Genomic DNA, 17,854 nt, shown 5'->3' with positions numbered 1-17,854 from the left:
TCTGATTATGAAATACATGTTATTAAAATGAAGCAATTCGTTGTCAGAAGTGGGGTTCGAACCCATGTCCTCATACGAGGATCAGAGCTTTAATCTGACGCCTTAGACCACTCGGTCATCCTGACACGCTTGTGAACGTTTTACCTGAAAACGAAGCTATAGTACAACCCCGAAATACCTCTCGGAATTCTATGCTTCATAAAGCCACGGACTTGTTGCCATACTAGAGAAGTCTTTTCTGATCATGAGATCCATGTTATTAAAATGAAGCAATTCGTTGTCAGAAGTGGGGTTCGTACCCACGCCCTTATACGAGGATCAGAGCTAAAATCTGACGCCTTAGACCATTCGGCCATCCTGACACGCTTTTAGACGTTTTTCTTGAAAACGAAGCTATAGAACCACCCCGAAATAACTCTCGGAATTCTATGCTTCATAAAGTCACAGACTTGTTGCCATACTAGAGAAGTCTTTTCTGATTATGAAATACATGTTATTAAAATGAAGCAATTCGTTGTCAGAAGTGTGGTTCGAACCCACGCCCTCATACGAGGATCAGAGCTTAAATCTCACGCCTTAGACCACTCGGCCATCCTGACACGATTTTGAACGTTTTCCTTGTAAACGAAGCTATAGTACAACCCCGAAATACCTCTCGGAATTCTATGCTCCATAAAGCCACTCACTTGTTGCAATACTAGAGAAGCCTTTTCTGATTATGAAATACATGTTATTAAAATGAAGCAATTCGTTGTCAGATGTGGGGTTCGAACCCACGCCCTCATACGAGGATCAGAGCTTAAATCTGACGCCTTAGACCACTCGGCCATCCTGACACGATTTTGAACGTTTTCCTTGAAAACGAAGCTATAGTACAATCCCGAAATACCTCTGGGAATTCTATGCTTCATAAAGCCACGGACTTGTTGCCATACTAGAGAAGTCTTTTCTGATCATGAGATCCATGTTATTAAAATGAAGCAATTCGTTGTCAGAAGTGGGGTTCGAACCCACGCCCTCATACGAGGATCAGAGCTTAAATCTGACGCCTTAGACCACTCGGCCATCCTGACACGATTTTGAACGTTTTCCTTGAAAACGAAGCTATAGTACAACCCCAAAATACCTCTCGGAATTCTATGCTCCATAAAGCCACTCACTTGTTGCAATACTAGAGAAGCCTTTTCTGATTATGAAACACATGTTATTAAAATCAAGCAATTCGTCGTCAGAAATGGGCTTCGAACCCACGCTCTCATACGAGGATCAGAGCTAAAATCTGACGCCTTAGACCACTCGGCAATCCTGACACGCTTTTAGACGTTTTTCTTGAAAAGGAAGCTATAGTACAACCCCGAAATACCTCTCGGATTTCTATGCTCCATAAAGCCACAGACTTGTTGCAATACTAGAGAAGCCTTTTCTGATTATGAAATACATGTTATTAAAATGAAGCAATTCGTTGTCAGAAGTGGGGTTCGAACCCATGTCCTCATACGAGGATCAGAGCTTTAATCTGACGCCTTAGACCACTCGGTCATCCTGACACGCTTGTGAACGTTTTACCTGAAAACGAAGCTATAGTACAACCCCGAAATACCTCTCGGAATTCTATGCTTCATAAAGCCACGGACTTGTTGCCATACTAGAGAAGTCTTTTCTGATCATGAGATCCATGTTATTAAAATGAAGCAATTCGTTGTCAGAAGTGGGGTTCGTACCCACGCCCTCATACGAGGATCAGAGCTAAAATCTGACGCCTTAGACCATTCGGCCATCCTGACACGCTTTTAGACGTTTTTCTTGAAAACGAAGCTATAGAACCACCCCGAAATAACTCTCGGAATTCTATGCTTCATAAAGTCACAGACTTGTTGCCATACTAGAGAAGTCTTTTCTGATTATGAAATACATGTTATTAAAATGAAGCAATTCGTTGTCAGAAGTGTGGTTCGAACCCACGCCCTCATACGAGGATCAGAGCTTAAATCTGACGCCTTAGACCACTCGGCCATCCTGACACGATTTTGAACGTTTTCCTTGTAAACGAAGCTATAGTACAACCCCGAAATACCTCTCGGAATTCTATGCTCCATAAAGCCACTCACTTGTTGCAATACTAGAGAAGCCTTTTCTGATTATGAAATACATGTTATTAAAATGAAGCAATTCGTTGTCAGATGTGGGGTTCGAACCCACGCCCTCATACGAGGATCAGAGCTTAAATCTGACGCCTTAGACCACTCGGCCATCCTGACACGATTTTGAACGTTTTCCTTGAAAACGAAGCTATAGTACAACCCCAAAATACCTCTCGGAATTCTATGCTCCATAAAGCCACTCACTTTTTGCCATACTAGAGAAGCCTTTTCTGATCATGAGATCCATGTTTTTAAAATGAAAAAATTCGTTGTTGAAGTGTAATTCGAACCCATGTCCTCATACGAGGATCAGAGCTTTAACCTGACGCCTTAGACCACTCGGTCATCCTGACACATTTGTGAACGTTTTCCCTGAAAACGAAGCTATAGTACCACCCCGAAATAACTCTCTGAATTCTATGCTCCATAAAGCCACTCACTTTTTGCCATACTAGAGAAGCCTTTTCTGATCATGAGATCCATGTTACTAATGAAACAATTCGTTGTCAGAAGTGTAATTCGAACCCATGTCCTCCTACGAGGATCAGAGCTTTAATCTGACGCCTTAGACCACTCGGTCATCCTGACACCTTTGTGAACGTTTTCCCTGAAAACGAAGCTGTAGTACAACCCCGAAATACCTCTCGGAATTCTACGCTCCATAAAGCCACTCACTTGGTGCAATACTAGAGAAGCCTTTTTACCTCTCCTTGTGACGTAGTCCAGGAGAGGTTCTGTAACGGCCGTGTCTGTGTGTGTGTCTGTCTGTGTGTCTGTGTGTGTCTGTGTGTCTGTCTGTCTGTTGTTACACCCACGTGACCGCGTTCGCAGTTTGCGTATCGGAGCAAACGTGTTCGCCATTTCCGAACTGCTTTCACAGTCACGGAAATGTCTCCTCTAGTCGAGTTCTCAAACCACCATCTTCTGGTCTTTGTCCATCCCACACGGACACCAGTCTGTTCTTACTGGCTTCTAATCACCACCATCTTCTGTTCTTTGTCAATCCCAACATTGACAACAGTCTGCACTTACACTGGCTTCTAACACCACCATCCACTGGTCTTCCGTCTATTCCACATAGACACCAATCTGTATCATTGGCTTCTACTCTATTATCATCGTTTGGTTTTAGGATATACGCGGCGATCAGCTAGGGTTACGAGAAACGTCTAGCCTCCCTAAGGTGGGATCGCCACCAAAGGTTTTCGCAATTGCGCTTTTTCCTTACTATTATAATGGAAACGAATCGTATATATACCCCAAATTTGAAAAAAGCGGGCAAGAGGGGTACCCTTCACTTTAAACGTCAATATTAGCAAAGTTTGAGAAGATAATAGGTATAACTTTATTTTTAACGATTTCACTATTATTAATGTTAATTATTGAAGATTAAAATAATTAAAAATAATTATATTTATTTAAATATTAAAGATAAACCTCTCGTGCAAAGAGTGAGATTATCATTGCCTCCTATATCTACCAAGGCCCGTGCATTGTGATATATTTCATTCATTGCCTCCTATATCTACCAAGGCCCGTGCATGCGATATATTTCCTTCATTGCCTCCTATATCTATCAAGGCCCGTGCATTGTGATATATTTCATTCATTGCCTCCTATATCTATCAAGGCCCGTGCATTGCGATATATTTTTCAAAACAACAACAAAAATGGGAAACCCCAACTCAGAAACATAATAACGTTTTTATTGGATACTTAAGTTTATATAATCTTCTTGACACGGAGAGGTAATATTTTGGTTTTCCCAACTTGTCTGATCATGAGATTCATGTTTTTAAAATGAAAAAATTCGTTGTCAGAAGTGGGGTTCGAACCAACGCCCTCATACGAGGATCATAGCTTAACTCCGACGCCTTAGACCACTCGGCCATCCTGACACGCTCTTGAACGTTTTCCTTGAAAAGGAAGCTATTGTACATCCCCGAAATACCTCTCGGATTTCTATGCTCCATAAAGCCACTCACTTGTTGCAATACTAGAGAAGCCTTTTCTGATTATGAAATACATGTTATTAAAATGAAGCAATTCGTTGTCAGAAGTGTGGTTCGAACCCACGCCCTCATACGAGGATCAGAGCTTAAATCTGACGCCTTAGACCACTCGGCCATCCTGACACGATTTTGAACGTTTTCCTTGTAAACGAAGCTATAGTACAACCCCGAAATACCTCTCGGAATTCTATGCTCCATAAAGCCACTCACTTGTTGCAATACTAGAGAAGCCTTTTCTGATTATGAAATACATGTTATTAAAATGAAGCAATTCGTTGTCAGATGTGGGGTTCGAACCCACGCCCTCATACGAGGATCAGAGCTTAAATCTGACGCCTTAGACCACTCGGCCATCCTGACACGATTTTGAACGTTTTCCTTGAAAACGAAGCTATAGTACAATCCCGAAATACCTCTGGGAATTCTATGCTTCATAAAGCCACGGACTTGTTGCCATACTAGAGAAGTCTTTTCTGATCATGAGATCCATGTTATTAAAATGAAGCAATTCGTTGTCAGAAGTGGGGTTCGAACCCACGCCCTCATACGAGGATCAGAGCTTAAATCTGACGCCTTAGACCACTCGGCCATCCTGACACGATTTTGAACGTTTTCCTTGAAAACGAAGCTATAGTACAACCCCAAACTACCTCTCGGAATTCTATGCTCCATAAAGCCACTCACTTGTTGCAATACTAGAGAAGCCTTTTCTGATTATGAAACACATGTTATTAAAATCAAGCAATTCGTCGTCAGAAATGGGCTTCGAACCCACGCTCTCATACGAGGATCAGAGCTAAAATCTGACGCCTTAGACCACTCGGCAATCCTGACACGCTTTTAGACGTTTTTCTTGAAAAGGAAGCTATAGTACAACCCCGAAATACCTCTCGGATTTCTATGCTCCATAAAGCCACAGACTTGTTGCAATACTAGAGAAGCCTTTTCTGATTATGAAATACATGTTATTAAAATGAAGCAATTCGTTGTCAGAAGTGGGGTTCGAACCCATGTCCTCATACGAGGATCAGAGCTTTAATCTGACGCCTTAGACCACTCGGTCATCCTGACACGCTTGTGAACGTTTTACCTGAAAACGAAGCTATAGTACAACCCCGAAATACCTCTCGGAATTCTATGCTTCATAAAGCCACGGACTTGTTGCCATACTAGAGAAGTCTTTTCTGATCATGAGATCCATGTTATTAAAATGAAGCAATTCGTTGTCAGAAGTGGGGTTCGTACCCACGCCCTCATACGAGGATCAGAGCTAAAATCTGACGCCTTAGACCATTCGGCCATCCTGACACGCTTTTAGACGTTTTTCTTGAAAACGAAGCTATAGAACCACCCCGAAATAACTCTCGGAATTCTATGCTTCATAAAGTCACAGACTTGTTGCCATACTAGAGAAGTCTTTTCTGATTATGAAATACATGTTATTAAAATGAAGCAATTCGTTGTCAGAAGTGTGGTTCGAACCCACGCCCTCATACGAGGATCAGAGCTTAAATCTGACGCCTTAGACCACTCGGCCATCCTGACACGATTTTGAACGTTTTCCTTGTAAACGAAGCTATAGTACAACCCCGAAATACCTCTCGGAATTCTATGCTCCATAAAGCCACTCACTTGTTGCAATACTAGAGAAGCCTTTTCTGATTATGAAATACATGTTATTAAAATGAAGCAATTCGTTGTCAGATGTGGGGTTCGAACCCACGCCCTCATACGAGGATCAGAGCTTAAATCTGACGCCTTAGACCACTCGGCCATCCTGACACGATTTTGAACGTTTTCCTTGAAAACGAAGCTATAGTACAACCCCAAAATACCTCTCGGAATTCTATGCTCCATAAAGCCACTCACTTTTTGCCATACTAGAGAAGCCTTTTCTGATCATGAGATCCATGTTTTTAAAATGAAAAAATTCGTTGTTGAAGTGTAATTCGAACCCATGTCCTCATACGAGGATCAGAGCTTTAACCTGACGCCTTAGACCACTCGGTCATCCTGACACATTTGTGAACGTTTTCCCTGAAAACGAAGCTATAGTACCACCCCGAAATAACTCTCTGAATTCTATGCTCCATAAAGCCACTCACTTTTTGCCATACTAGAGAAGCCTTTTCTGATCATGAGATCCATGTTACTAATGAAACAATTCGTTGTCAGAAGTGTAATTCGAACCCATGTCCTCCTACGAGGATCAGAGCTTTAATCTGACGCCTTAGACCACTCGGTCATCCTGACACCTTTGTGAACGTTTTCCCTGAAAACGAAGCTGTAGTACAACCCCGAAATACCTCTCGGAATTCTACGCTCCATAAAGCCACTCACTTGGTGCAATACTAGAGAAGCCTTTTTACCTCTCCTTGTGACGTAGTCCAGGAGAGGTTCTGTAACGGCCGTGTCTGTGTGTGTGTCTGTCTGTGTGTCTGTGTGTGTGTCTGTGTGTCTGTCTGTCTGTTGTTACACCCACGTGACCGCGTTCGCAGTTTGCGTATCGGAGCAAACGTGTTCGCCATTTCCGAACTGCTTTCACAGTCACGGAAATGTCTCCTCTAGTCGAGTTCTCAAACCACCATCTTCTGGTCTTTGTCCATCCCACACGGACACCAGTCTGTTCTTACTGGCTTCTAATCACCACCATCTTCTGTTCTTTGTCAATCCCAACATTGACAACAGTCTGCACTTACACTGGCTTCTAACACCACCATCCACTGTTCTTCCGTCTATTCCACATAGACACCAATCTGTATCATTGGCTTCTACTCTATTATCATCGTTTGGTTTTAGGATATACGCGGCGATCAGCTAGGGTTACGAGAAACGTCTAGCCTCCCTAAGGTGGGATCGCCACCAAAGGTTTTCGCAATTGCGCTTTTTCCTTACTATTATAATGGAAACGAATCGTATATATACCCCAAATTTGAAAAAAGCGGGCAAGAGGGGTACCCTTCACTTTAAACGTCAATATTAGCAAAGTTTGAGAAGATAATAGGTATAACTTTATTTTTAACGATTTCACTATTATTAATGTTAATTATTGAAGATTAAAATAATTAAAAATAATTATATTTATTTAAATATTAAAGATAAACCTCTCGTGCAAAGAGTGAGATTATCATTGCCTCCTATATCTACCAAGGCCCGTGCATTGTGATATATTTCATTCATTGCCTCCTATATCTACCAAGGCCCGTGCATGCGATATATTTCCTTCATTGCCTCCTATATCTATCAAGGCCCGTGCATTGTGATATATTTCATTCATTGCCTCCTATATCTATCAAGGCCCGTGCATTGCGATATATTTTTCAAAACAACAACAAAAATGGGAAACCCCAACTCAGAAACATAATAACGTTTTTATTGGATACTTAAGTTTATATAATCTTCTTGACACGGAGAGGTAATATTTTGGTTTTCCCAACTTGTCTGATCATGAGATTCATGTTTTTAAAATGAAAAAATTCGTTGTCAGAAGTGGGGTTCGAACCAACGCCCTCATACGAGGATCATAGCTTAACTCCGACGCCTTAGACCACTCGGCCATCCTGACACGCTCTTGAACGTTTTCCTTGAAAAGGAAGCTATTGTACATCCCCGAAATACCTCTCGGATTTCTATGCTCCATAAAGCCACTCACTTGTTGCAATACTAGAGAAGCCTTTTCTGATTATGAAATACATGTTATTAAAATGAAGCAATTCGATGTCAGAAGAGGGGTTCGAACCCACGCCCTCATACGAGGATCCGAGCTTAAATCCGACGCCTTAGACCACTCGGCCATCCTGACACGCTTTTGAACGTTTTCCTTGAAAACGAAGCTATAGTACAACCCCGAAATACCTCTCGGATTTCTATGCTCCATAAAGCCACTCACTTGTTGCAATACTAGAGAAGCCTTTTCTGATTATGAAATACATGTTATTAAAATGAAGCAATTCGTTGTCAGAAGTGGGGTTCGAAACCACGCCCTCATACGAGGATCAGAGCTTAAATCCGACGCCTTAGACCACTCGGCCATCCTGACACGGTTTTGAACTTTTTCCTTGAAAACGAAGCTATAGTACAACCCCGAAATACCTCTCAGAATTCTATGCTTCATAAAGCCACAGACTTGTTGCCATACTAGATAAGTCTTTTCTGATCATGAGATCCATGTTAATAAAATGAAGCAATTCGTTGTCAGAAGTGGGGTTCGAACCCACGCCCTCATACGAGGATCAGAGCTTAAATCTGACGCCATAGACCACTCGGCCATCCTGACACGATTTTGAACGTTTTCCTTGAAAACGAAGCTATAAAACAACCCCGAAATACCTCTTGGATTTCAATGCTCCATAAAGCCACTCACTTGTTGCAATACTAGAGAAGCCTTTTCTGATTATGAAATACATGTTATTAAAATGAAGCAATTCGTTGTCAGAAGTGGGGTTCGAACCCACGCCCTCATACGAGGATCAGAGCTTAAATCTGACGCCTTAGACCACTCGGCCATCCTGACACGCTTGTGTACGTTTTACTTGAAAACGAAGCTATAGTACAACCCCGAAATACCTCTCGGAATTCTAAGCTTCATAAAGCCACTCACGTTTTGCCATACTAAAGAAGCCTTTTCTGATCACGAGATCCATGTTTTTAAAATGAAAAAATTCGTTGTCAGAAGTGGGGTTCGAACCAACGCCCTCATACGAGGATCATAGCTTAAATCCGACGCCTTAGACCACTCGGCCATCCTGACACGCTTTTGAACGTTTTCCTTGAAAACGAAGCTATAGTACAACCCCGAAATACCTCTTGGATTTCTATGCTCCATAAAGCCACTCACTTGTTGCAATACTAGAGAAGCCTTTTCTGATTATGAAATACATGTTATTAAAATAAAGCAATTCGTTGTCAGAAGTGGGGTTCGAACCCACGCCCTCATACGAGGATCAGAGCTTAAATCCGACACCTTAGACCACTCGGCCATCCTGACACGGTTTTGAACGTTTTCCTTGAAAACAAAGCTATAGTACAACCCCGAAATACCTCTCAGAATTCTATGCTTCATAAAGCCACAGACTTGTTGCCATACTAGATAAGTCTTTTCTGATCATGAGATCCATGTTAATAAAATGAAGCAATTCGTTGTAAGAAGTGGGGTTCGAACCCACGCCCTCATACGAGGATCAGAGCTTAAATCTGACGCCATAGACCACTCGGCCATCCTGACACGATTTTGAACGTTTTCCTTGAAAACGAAGCTATAAAACAACCCCGAAATACCTCTCGGATTTCTATGCTCCATAAAGCCACTCACTTGTTGCAATACTAGAGAAGCCTTTTTACCTCTCCGTGTGACGTAGTCCAGGAGAGGTTCTGTAACGCCCGTGTCTGTGTGTGTGTCTGTCTGTGTGTCTGTCTGTGTGTCTCTCCGTTGTTACACCCACGTGACCGCCTTCGCAGTTTGCGTATCGGAGCAAACGTGTTCGCCATTTCCGAACTGCTTTCACAGTCACGGAAATGGCTCCTCTACTTGAGTTCTCACACCACCATCTTCTGGTCTTTGTCCATCCCACACGGACACCAGTCTGTTCTTACTGGCTTCTAATCACCACCATCTTCTGTTCTTTGTCAATCCCACATTGACACCAGTCTGCACTTACACAGGCTTCTAACACCACCATCCACTGGTGTTCCGTCTATTCCACATAGACACCAATCTGTATCATTGGCTTCTACTCTATTATCATCGTTTGGTTTTAGGATATTGCTTCATTTTAATAACATGGATCTCATGATCAGAAAAGACTTCTCTAGTATGGCAACAAGTCCGTGGCTTTATGAAGCATAGAATTCCGAGAGGTATTTCGGGGTTGTACTATAGCTTCGTTTTCACGGAAAACGTTCACAAGCGTGTCAGGATGGCCGAGTGGTCTAAGGCGTCAGATTTTACCTCTGATCCTCGTATGAGAGCGTGGGTTCGAAGCACACTTCTGACAACGAATTGCTTCATTTTAATAACATATATTTCATAATCAGCAAAGGCTTCTCTAGTATTGCAACATGTGAGTGGCTATATGGAGCATAGAATTCCGAGAGGTATTTCAGGGTTGTACTATAGCTTCGTTTTCAAGGAAAACGTTCAAAATCGTGTCAGGATGGCCGAGTGGTCTAAGGCGTCAGATTTAAGCTCTGATCCTCGTGTGAGGGAGTGGGTTCGAACCCCACTTCTGACAACGAATTGCTTCATTTTAATAACATGTATTTCATAATCAGAAAAGGCTTCTCTAGTATTGCAACAAGTGAGTGGCTTTATGGAGCATAGAAATCCGAGAGGTATTTCGGGGTTGTACTATAGCTTCGTTTTCAAGGAAAACGTTCGAAAGCGTGTCAGGATGGCCGAGTGGTCTAAGGCGTCGGATTTAAGCTATGTTCCTCGTATGAGGGCGTTGGTTCGAACCCCACTTCTGACAACGAATTTTTTCATTTTAAAAACATGGATCTCATGATCAGAAAAGGCTTCTCTAGTATGGCAAAAAGTAAGTGCCTTTATGGAGCTTAGAATTCCGAGAGGTATTTCGGGGTTGTACTATAGCTTCGTTTTCAAGGAAAACTTACACAAGTGTGTCAGTATTGTTGAGTTGTCTAAGGCGTCAGATTTAAGCTTTGATCCTCGTATGAGGGCATGGATTCGAATTACACTTCTGACAACGAATTGTTTCATTTTAATAACATGGATTTTATGATCAGAAAAGGCGTCTCTAGTATGGCAACAAGTGAGTGGCTTTATGGAGCATAGAATTCCGAGAGGTATTTCGGGGTTGTACTATAGCTTCGTTTTCAAGAAAAACGTCTAAAAGCGTGTCAGGATGGCCGAGTGGTCTAAGGCGTCAGATTTTAGCTCTGATCCTCGTCTGAGAGCGTGGGTTCGAAGCCCACTTCTGACAACGAATTGCTTCATTTTAATAGCATGTATTTCATTATCAGAAAAGGCTTCTCTAGTATTGCAACATGTGAGTGGCTTTATGGAGCATAGAAATCCGAGAGGTATTTCGGGGTTGTACTATAGCTACGTTTTCAAGGAAAACGTTCAAAAGCGTGTCAGGATGGCCGAGTGGTCTAAGACGTCGGATATAAGCTATGATCCTCGTATGAGGGCGTTGGTTCGAACCCCACTTCTGACAAGGAATTTTTTCATTTTAAAAACATGGATCTCATGATCAGACAAGTTGGGAAAACCAAAATATTACCTCTCCGTGTCAAGAAGATTATATAAACTTAGGTATCCAATAAAAACGTTATTATGTTTCTGAGTTGGGGTTTCCCATTTTTGTTGTTGTTTTGAAAAATATATCGCAATGCACGGGCCTTGATAGATATAGGAGGCAATGAATGAAATATATCACAATGCACGGGCCTTGATAGATATAGGAGGCAATGAATGAAATATATCACAATGCACGGGCCTTGATAGATATAGGAGGGAATGAAGGAAATATATCGCATGCACGGGCCTTGGTAGATATAGGAGGCAATGATAATCTCACTCTTTGCACGAGAGGATTATCTTTAATATTTAAATAAATATAATTATTTTTAATTATTTTAATCTCCAATAATTAACATTAATAATAGTGAAATCGTTTAAAATAAAGTTATACCTATTATCTTCTCAAACTTTGCTAATATTGACGTTTAAAGTGAAGGGTACCCCTCTTGCCCGCTTTTTTCAAATTTGGGGTATATATACGATTCGTTTCCATTATAATAGTAAGGAAAAAGCGCAATTGCGAAAACCTTTGGTGGCGATCCCACCTTAAGGAGGCTAGACGTTTCTCGTAACCCTAGCTGATCGCCGCGTATATCCTAAAACCAAACGATGATAATAGAGTAGAAGCCAATGATACAGATTGGTGTCTATGTGGAATAGACGGAAGACCAGTGGATGGTGGTGTTAGAAGCCAGTGTAAGTGCAGACTGTTGTCAATGTTGGGATTGACAAAGAACAGAAGATGGTGGTGATTAGAAGCCAGTAAGAACAGACTGGTGTCCGTGTGGGATGGACAAAGACCAGAAGATGGTGGTGTGAGAACTCGAGTAGAGGAGCCATTTCCGTGACTGTGAAAGCAGTTCGGAAATGGCGAACACGTTTGCTCCGATACGCAAACTGCGAACGCGGTCACGTGGGTGTAACAACAGACAGACAGACACACAGACAGACACACCCAGACGCACAGACAGACACACACAATGACAGACACACACACAGACACGGCCGTTACAGAACCTCTCCTGGACTACGTCACACGGAGAGGTAAAAAGGCTTCTCTAGTATTGCACCAAGTGAGTGGCTTTATGGAGCGTAGAATTCCGAGAGGTATTTCGGGGTTGTACTACAGCTTCGTTTTAAGGGAAAACGTTCACAAAGGTGTCAGGATGGCCGAGTGGTCTAAGGCGTCGGATTTAATCTATAATCCTCGTATGGGGGCGTTGGTTCGAACCCCACTTCTGACAACGAATTTTTTCATTTTAAAAACATGGATCTCATGATCAGAAAAGGCTTCTCTAGTATGGCAAAAAGTGAGTGGCTTTATGGAGCTTAGAATTCCGAGAGGTATTTCGGGGTTGTACTATAGCTTCGTTTTCACGGAAAACGTTCACAAGCGTGTCAGTATTGTTGAGTGGTCTAAGGCGTCAGATTTAAGCTCTGATCCTCTTATGAGGGCATGGGTTCGAACCCCACTTCTGACAACGAATTGCTTCATTTTAATAACATGTATTTCATAATCAGAAAAGGCTTCTCTAGTATTGCAACAAGTGAGTGGCTTTATGGAGCATAGAAATCCTAGAGGTATTTCGGGGATGTACTATAGCTTCGTTTTCAAGGAAAACGTTCAAAAGCGTGTCAGGATGGCCGAGTGGTCTAAGGCGTCGGATTTAAGCTATGATCCTCGTGTGAGGGCTTTGGTTCGAACCCCACTTCTGACAACGAATTTTTTCATTTTAAAAACATGGATCTCATGATCAGAAAAGGCATCTCTAGTAATGCAACAAGTGAGTGGCTTTATGGAGCGTAGAATTCTGAGAGGTATTTCGGGGTTGTACTATAGCTTGGTTTTCAGGGAAAACGTTCACAAAGGTGTCAGGATGACCGAGTGGTCTAAGGCGTCGGATTTAAGATATGATCCTCGTATGAGGGCGTTGGTTCGAACCCCACTTCTAACAACGAATTTTTTCATTTTAAAAACATGGATCTCATGATCAGAAAAGGCTTCTCTAGTATGGCAAAAAGTGAGTGGCTTTATGGAGCTTAGAATTCCGAGAGGTATTTCGGGGTTGTACTATAGCTTCGTTTTCACGGAAAACGTTCAAAAGCGCGTCAGGATGGCCGAGTGGTCTAAGGCGTCAGATTTAAGCTCTGATCCTCGTTTGAGGGCGTGGGTTCGAACCCCACTTCTGACAACGAATTGCTTCATTTTAATAACATGTATTTCATAATCAGAAAAGGCTTCTCTAGTATTGCAACAAGTGAGTGGCTTTATGGAGCATAGAAATCCGAGAGTTATTTCGGGGTTGTACTATAGCTTCGTTTTAAAGGAAAACGTTCAAAAGCGTGTCACGATGGCCGAGTGGTCTAAGGCGTCGGATTTAAGCTATGATCCTCGTATGAGGGCGTTGGTTCGAACCCGACTTCTGACAACGAATTTTTTCATTTTAAAAACATGGATCTCATGATCAGAAAAGGCTTCTCTAGTATGGCAAAAAGTGAGTGGCTTTATGGAGCTTAGAATTCCGAGAGGTATTTCGGGGTTGTACTATAGCTTCGTTTTCACGGAAAACGTTCAAAACCGTGTCAGGATGGCCGAGTGGTCTAAGGCGTCAGATTTAAGCTCTGATCCTCGTATGAGGGCGTGGGTTCGAACCCCACTTCTGACAACGAATTGGTTCATATTAATAACATGCATTTCATAATCAGAAAAGGCTTCTCTAGTATTGCAACAAGTGAGTGGCTTTATGGAGCATAGAAATCCGAGAGGTATTTCGGGGTTGTACTATAGCTTCAGTTCAAAGGAAAACGTTCAACAGCGTGTCAGGATGGCCGAGTGGTCTAAGGCGTCAGATTTAAGCTATGATCCTCGTATGAGGGCATGGGTTCGAACCCCACTTCTGACAACGAATTGGTTCATATTAATAACATGCATTTCATAATCAGAAAAGGCTTCTCTAGTATTGCAACAAGTGAGTGGCTTTATGGAGCATAGAAATCCGAGAGGTATTTCGGGGTTGTACTATAGCTTCAGTTCAAAGGAAAACGTTCAACAGCGTGTCAGGATGGCCGAGTGGTCTAAGGCGTCAGATTTAAGCTATGATCCTCGTATGAGGGCATGGGTTCGAACCCCACTTCTGACAACGAATTGGTTCATTTTAATAACATGTATTTCATAAACAGAAAAGGCTTCTCTAGTATTGCAACAAGTGAGTGGCTTTATGGAGCATAGAATTCCGAGAAGTATTTCGGGGTTGTACTATAGCTTCAGTTCAAAGGAAAACTTTCAACAGCGTGTCAGGATGGCCGAGTGGTCTAAGGCGTCAGATTTAAGCTATGATCCTCGTATGAGGGCGTGGGTTCGAACCCCACTTCTGACAACGAATAAGTTCATATTAATAACATGCATTTCATAATCAGAAAAGGCTTCTCTAGTATTGCAACAAGTGAGTGGCTTTATGGAGCATAGAAACCCGAGAGGTATTTCGGAGTTGTACTATAGCTTTGTTTTCAAAGAAAACGTTCAAAAGCGTGTCAGGATGGCCGAGTGGTCTAAGGCGTCGGATTTAAGCTATAATCCTCGTATGAGGGCGTGGGTTCTAACCCCACTTCTGACTACGAATTGGTTCATATTAATAACATGTATTTCATAATCAGAAAAGGCTTCTCTAGTATTGCAACAAGTGAGTGGCTTTATGGAGCATAGAATTCCGAGAGGTATTTTGGGGTTGTACTATAGCTTCGTTTTCAAGGAAAACGTTCAAAATCGTGTCAGGATGGCCGAGTTGTCTAAGGCGTCCGATTTAAGCTCTGATCCTAGTATGAGGGCATGGGTTCGAACCCCACTTCTGACAACGAATTGGTTCATTTTAATAACATGGATCTCATGATCAGAAAAGGCTTCTCTAGCATGGCAACAAGTCTGTGGCTTTATGAAGCATAGAATTCTGAGAGGTATTTCGGGGTGGTACTATAGCTTCGTTTTCAAGGAAAACGTTTAAAACGTGTCAGGATGGCCGAGTGGTCAAAGGCGTCAGATTTAAGCTCTGATCCTCGTATGAGGGCGTGGGTTCGAACCCCACTTCTGACAACGAATTGCTTCATTTTAATAACATGTATTTCATAATCAGAAAAGGCTTCTCTAGTATTGCAACAAGTGAGTGGCTTTATGGAGGATAGAAATCCGAGAGGTATTTCGGGGTTGTACTATAGCTTCATTTCAAGGAAAACGTTCAAAAGCGTGTCAGGATGGCCGAGTGGTCTAAGGCGTCAGATTTAAGCTCTGATCCTCGTATGAGGGCGTGGGTTCGAACCCCACTTCTGACAACGAATTGCTTCATTTTACTAACATGGATCTCATGATCAGAAAATACTTCTCTAGTATGGCAACAAGTCTGTGGCTTTATGAAGCATAGAACAGGTAGTCAGTAAAAAATGCAGTACGCTCAGAAAATGGTCCTTGTCCCTAGCTCTACCTTTAAAAACGACCCGTTCCCACACCCCCAACAACAGGTAGTTTCGGAATTGGACAATGGGATGAATGTTATTTTAGCTAGTAAAGATTTAGACGAAGCTTCAAAATGGCGCTTATACGAACAGACCCTATAAAGATATAATAATTTACATATTATCGCTAGGCAACCTATACCCACGGTCCCCCAACCAACATCCAACTATTATAACTTGGCGTGGTTAGACGATATCCCCCTTAAATATATAGGGCATGTACAAAGTATCGTTGATCAGATGTCCACTACCCCTGAAAAGCTTAGGTGGACAGATAGTGGGTAAGTTATAGTTAATGATGCAATAATACCCGGCTCGAATTTAGAGATATAGCTTTAGAATTTTTCAAGCCTTCCTCTAACAAAGACCCAAAACCTAGAGGTTTTTACGCATTTACAAACCTACTTTCTAGTTTTTCCCCTCTAGTCTCGTATACAATACCCCAACAAATTAAAATCAAAAGAACCAGAGCTCCCAAAGTTAGTGTCAAGACAGCAGCTAAAAAACTTAAAACCGAGTCTCCGAAATGGACAGCGTACGTAAAATCTCCAAAATTTTAGAAGGTATCTACTTTAACCCTTCCCATCCCGCCAGTTTCGGGAGTGCTGAAAAATTATATTTAGCAGTAAAATTAAAGGGGATTAGTAAGAAACAAGTACTAGATTGGTTAAAGGGAAAAGACGCGTACACTTTACATAAGAGAGTTTTTAGAAAGTTTAAAAGAAACAAGGTATTTGTAACTAACATAGGGGATCAATATCAGGCGGATTCGAACGACTTGCGTTCTTTGAGTCAGTACAACGACGGGTACAAATACATATTAACCGTAATAGATTGCTTTAGCAGAAGAGCTTGGGCCGTACCTTTAAAATCAAAAAGCGGTGTTGAAACGGTTGAGGCTTTTAAGTCTGTCTTTAGAGAAAGGGTTAATAGGAAGCTACAGACGGATAAAGGTACCGAATTTAGAAATTCCCAATTACAAGGATACTTGAAGGAGAAAGGGGTTATTTTTTTTTACAACTGAGAATGACGATATAAAAGCGTGTATGGTAGAAAGATTAAATCAAACTTTAAAGTCACGCATGTACAGGTATTTTACAGAAAAGAATACCAATAGATATATAGACGTTCTGGATGATCTGGTAAATGCATACAATAACTCGGTGCATTCCGCAATAAAAATGACTCCTTTGGAAGTTACTGGAACCAATGTCCTTCAGGTTTTTAAAAATGTTTACGGAAAGTACTTTAGTGAAAAGAAAGTTTAAAGGAAAAAAATAAAGGTGGGCGAATACGTCCGAAAAAGTAGGAATAAAATGATTTTTGTAAAAGGTTACGAGCGAACTTACACAATAGAGGTTTTTAAAATAGTGGGAAAAATTGACAGACGCCCTCCGGTATTCAAACTAGAAGATTTTAACGGGGAACCAATAAAGGGGATGTTATACGGGATTGAACTTCAGTCGGTAGCTAGACCCGAGACGTACAAGATCGAGAAAGTAATTCGTAAGCGGACTAGGAGAGGACAAAAGGAGCTCTTTGTAAAGTGGCTAGGCTATCCCCCTTCTATGAATTGTTATATTCCGGCTAAAGATGCAATCTCCCTTTTACCTAACGCTCCCCAGCAACGCTAGCATGAAAATTTATGACATCAACAAGACGTCTTCGTACACTACCAAGTTGCCCCAGGCTATAGAGCTTATCGGGGATGACTGGGAGGTTGCTCTTGTAGAAGTTTTATACTCAATGTCCTTTTTTAACATAGCCAGTGAGGAAGGTCACGTGAAAGTGGTCTCGCATGAAAATAAAAAAGGTCGGGACGGAAAATCACAGCCTATAGTTAAAGCCGAGGCCTTTATAGTGCCCGGGGGTTATTACAAATCATTAGAAGCCCTTCTTAAACAGATAGCTTCCGGATTAAACGGCTTTCAATA

At 41.8% G+C, this 17,854-nt stretch overlaps 20 non-coding genes across 20 annotated transcripts; 5 read left to right on the top strand and 15 right to left on the bottom strand.

Annotated features, from left to right (window-relative positions):
* Nucleotides 1-41: 41 nt before the first annotated feature.
* Nucleotides 42-125, bottom strand: TRNAF-AAA (transfer RNA phenylalanine (anticodon AAA)). The gene has a single exon. It is a non-coding gene; the product is annotated as a tRNA-Phe (tRNA).
* Nucleotides 126-752: 627 nt separating this feature from the next.
* TRNAL-UAA (transfer RNA leucine (anticodon UAA)) lies at nucleotides 753-836 on the bottom strand. Its single transcript has one exon. It is a non-coding gene; the product is annotated as a tRNA-Leu (tRNA).
* Nucleotides 837-989: 153 nt separating this feature from the next.
* Nucleotides 990-1,073, bottom strand: TRNAL-UAA (transfer RNA leucine (anticodon UAA)). Its single transcript has one exon. It is a non-coding gene; the product is annotated as a tRNA-Leu (tRNA).
* Nucleotides 1,074-1,463: 390 nt separating this feature from the next.
* TRNAF-AAA (transfer RNA phenylalanine (anticodon AAA)) lies at nucleotides 1,464-1,547 on the bottom strand. Its single transcript has one exon. It is a non-coding gene; the product is annotated as a tRNA-Phe (tRNA).
* A 390-nt stretch (nucleotides 1,548-1,937) lies between these two features.
* Nucleotides 1,938-2,021, bottom strand: TRNAL-UAA (transfer RNA leucine (anticodon UAA)). Its single transcript has one exon. It is a non-coding gene; the product is annotated as a tRNA-Leu (tRNA).
* Nucleotides 2,022-2,174: 153 nt separating this feature from the next.
* TRNAL-UAA (transfer RNA leucine (anticodon UAA)) lies at nucleotides 2,175-2,258 on the bottom strand. Its single transcript has one exon. It is a non-coding gene; the product is annotated as a tRNA-Leu (tRNA).
* Nucleotides 2,259-4,192: 1,934 nt separating this feature from the next.
* Nucleotides 4,193-4,276, bottom strand: TRNAL-UAA (transfer RNA leucine (anticodon UAA)). Its single transcript has one exon. It is a non-coding gene; the product is annotated as a tRNA-Leu (tRNA).
* Nucleotides 4,277-4,429: 153 nt separating this feature from the next.
* Nucleotides 4,430-4,513, bottom strand: TRNAL-UAA (transfer RNA leucine (anticodon UAA)). The gene has a single exon. It is a non-coding gene; the product is annotated as a tRNA-Leu (tRNA).
* A 153-nt stretch (nucleotides 4,514-4,666) lies between these two features.
* Nucleotides 4,667-4,750, bottom strand: TRNAL-UAA (transfer RNA leucine (anticodon UAA)). Its single transcript has one exon. It is a non-coding gene; the product is annotated as a tRNA-Leu (tRNA).
* Nucleotides 4,751-5,140: 390 nt separating this feature from the next.
* TRNAF-AAA (transfer RNA phenylalanine (anticodon AAA)) lies at nucleotides 5,141-5,224 on the bottom strand. The gene has a single exon. It is a non-coding gene; the product is annotated as a tRNA-Phe (tRNA).
* Nucleotides 5,225-5,614: 390 nt separating this feature from the next.
* TRNAL-UAA (transfer RNA leucine (anticodon UAA)) lies at nucleotides 5,615-5,698 on the bottom strand. Its single transcript has one exon. It is a non-coding gene; the product is annotated as a tRNA-Leu (tRNA).
* A 153-nt stretch (nucleotides 5,699-5,851) lies between these two features.
* Nucleotides 5,852-5,935, bottom strand: TRNAL-UAA (transfer RNA leucine (anticodon UAA)). The gene has a single exon. It is a non-coding gene; the product is annotated as a tRNA-Leu (tRNA).
* Nucleotides 5,936-8,345: 2,410 nt separating this feature from the next.
* TRNAL-UAA (transfer RNA leucine (anticodon UAA)) lies at nucleotides 8,346-8,429 on the bottom strand. Its single transcript has one exon. It is a non-coding gene; the product is annotated as a tRNA-Leu (tRNA).
* Nucleotides 8,430-8,582: 153 nt separating this feature from the next.
* Nucleotides 8,583-8,666, bottom strand: TRNAL-UAA (transfer RNA leucine (anticodon UAA)). Its single transcript has one exon. It is a non-coding gene; the product is annotated as a tRNA-Leu (tRNA).
* Nucleotides 8,667-9,056: 390 nt separating this feature from the next.
* On the bottom strand, nucleotides 9,057-9,140 carry TRNAL-UAA (transfer RNA leucine (anticodon UAA)). The gene has a single exon. It is a non-coding gene; the product is annotated as a tRNA-Leu (tRNA).
* A 1,159-nt stretch (nucleotides 9,141-10,299) lies between these two features.
* TRNAL-UAA (transfer RNA leucine (anticodon UAA)) lies at nucleotides 10,300-10,383 on the top strand. The gene has a single exon. It is a non-coding gene; the product is annotated as a tRNA-Leu (tRNA).
* A 3,142-nt stretch (nucleotides 10,384-13,525) lies between these two features.
* Nucleotides 13,526-13,609, top strand: TRNAL-UAA (transfer RNA leucine (anticodon UAA)). The gene has a single exon. It is a non-coding gene; the product is annotated as a tRNA-Leu (tRNA).
* Nucleotides 13,610-13,999: 390 nt separating this feature from the next.
* TRNAL-UAA (transfer RNA leucine (anticodon UAA)) lies at nucleotides 14,000-14,083 on the top strand. The gene has a single exon. It is a non-coding gene; the product is annotated as a tRNA-Leu (tRNA).
* Nucleotides 14,084-15,420: 1,337 nt separating this feature from the next.
* On the top strand, nucleotides 15,421-15,504 carry TRNAL-UAA (transfer RNA leucine (anticodon UAA)). Its single transcript has one exon. It is a non-coding gene; the product is annotated as a tRNA-Leu (tRNA).
* Nucleotides 15,505-15,656: 152 nt separating this feature from the next.
* TRNAL-UAA (transfer RNA leucine (anticodon UAA)) lies at nucleotides 15,657-15,740 on the top strand. Its single transcript has one exon. It is a non-coding gene; the product is annotated as a tRNA-Leu (tRNA).
* The last annotated feature ends 2,114 nt before the right edge of the window (nucleotides 15,741-17,854 follow it).

Source organism: Phalangium opilio, unplaced genomic scaffold (genome assembly GCF_054372755.1).
Source record: "Phalangium opilio isolate 3A_F unplaced genomic scaffold, DU_Popi_V2 ptg000094l_1, whole genome shotgun sequence".
Classification (NCBI taxonomy): domain Eukaryota; kingdom Metazoa; phylum Arthropoda; class Arachnida; order Opiliones; family Phalangiidae; genus Phalangium; species Phalangium opilio.
Note: the sequence above shows the minus strand (reverse complement) of the source record. Positions and strands in the feature narration are given on the sequence as shown.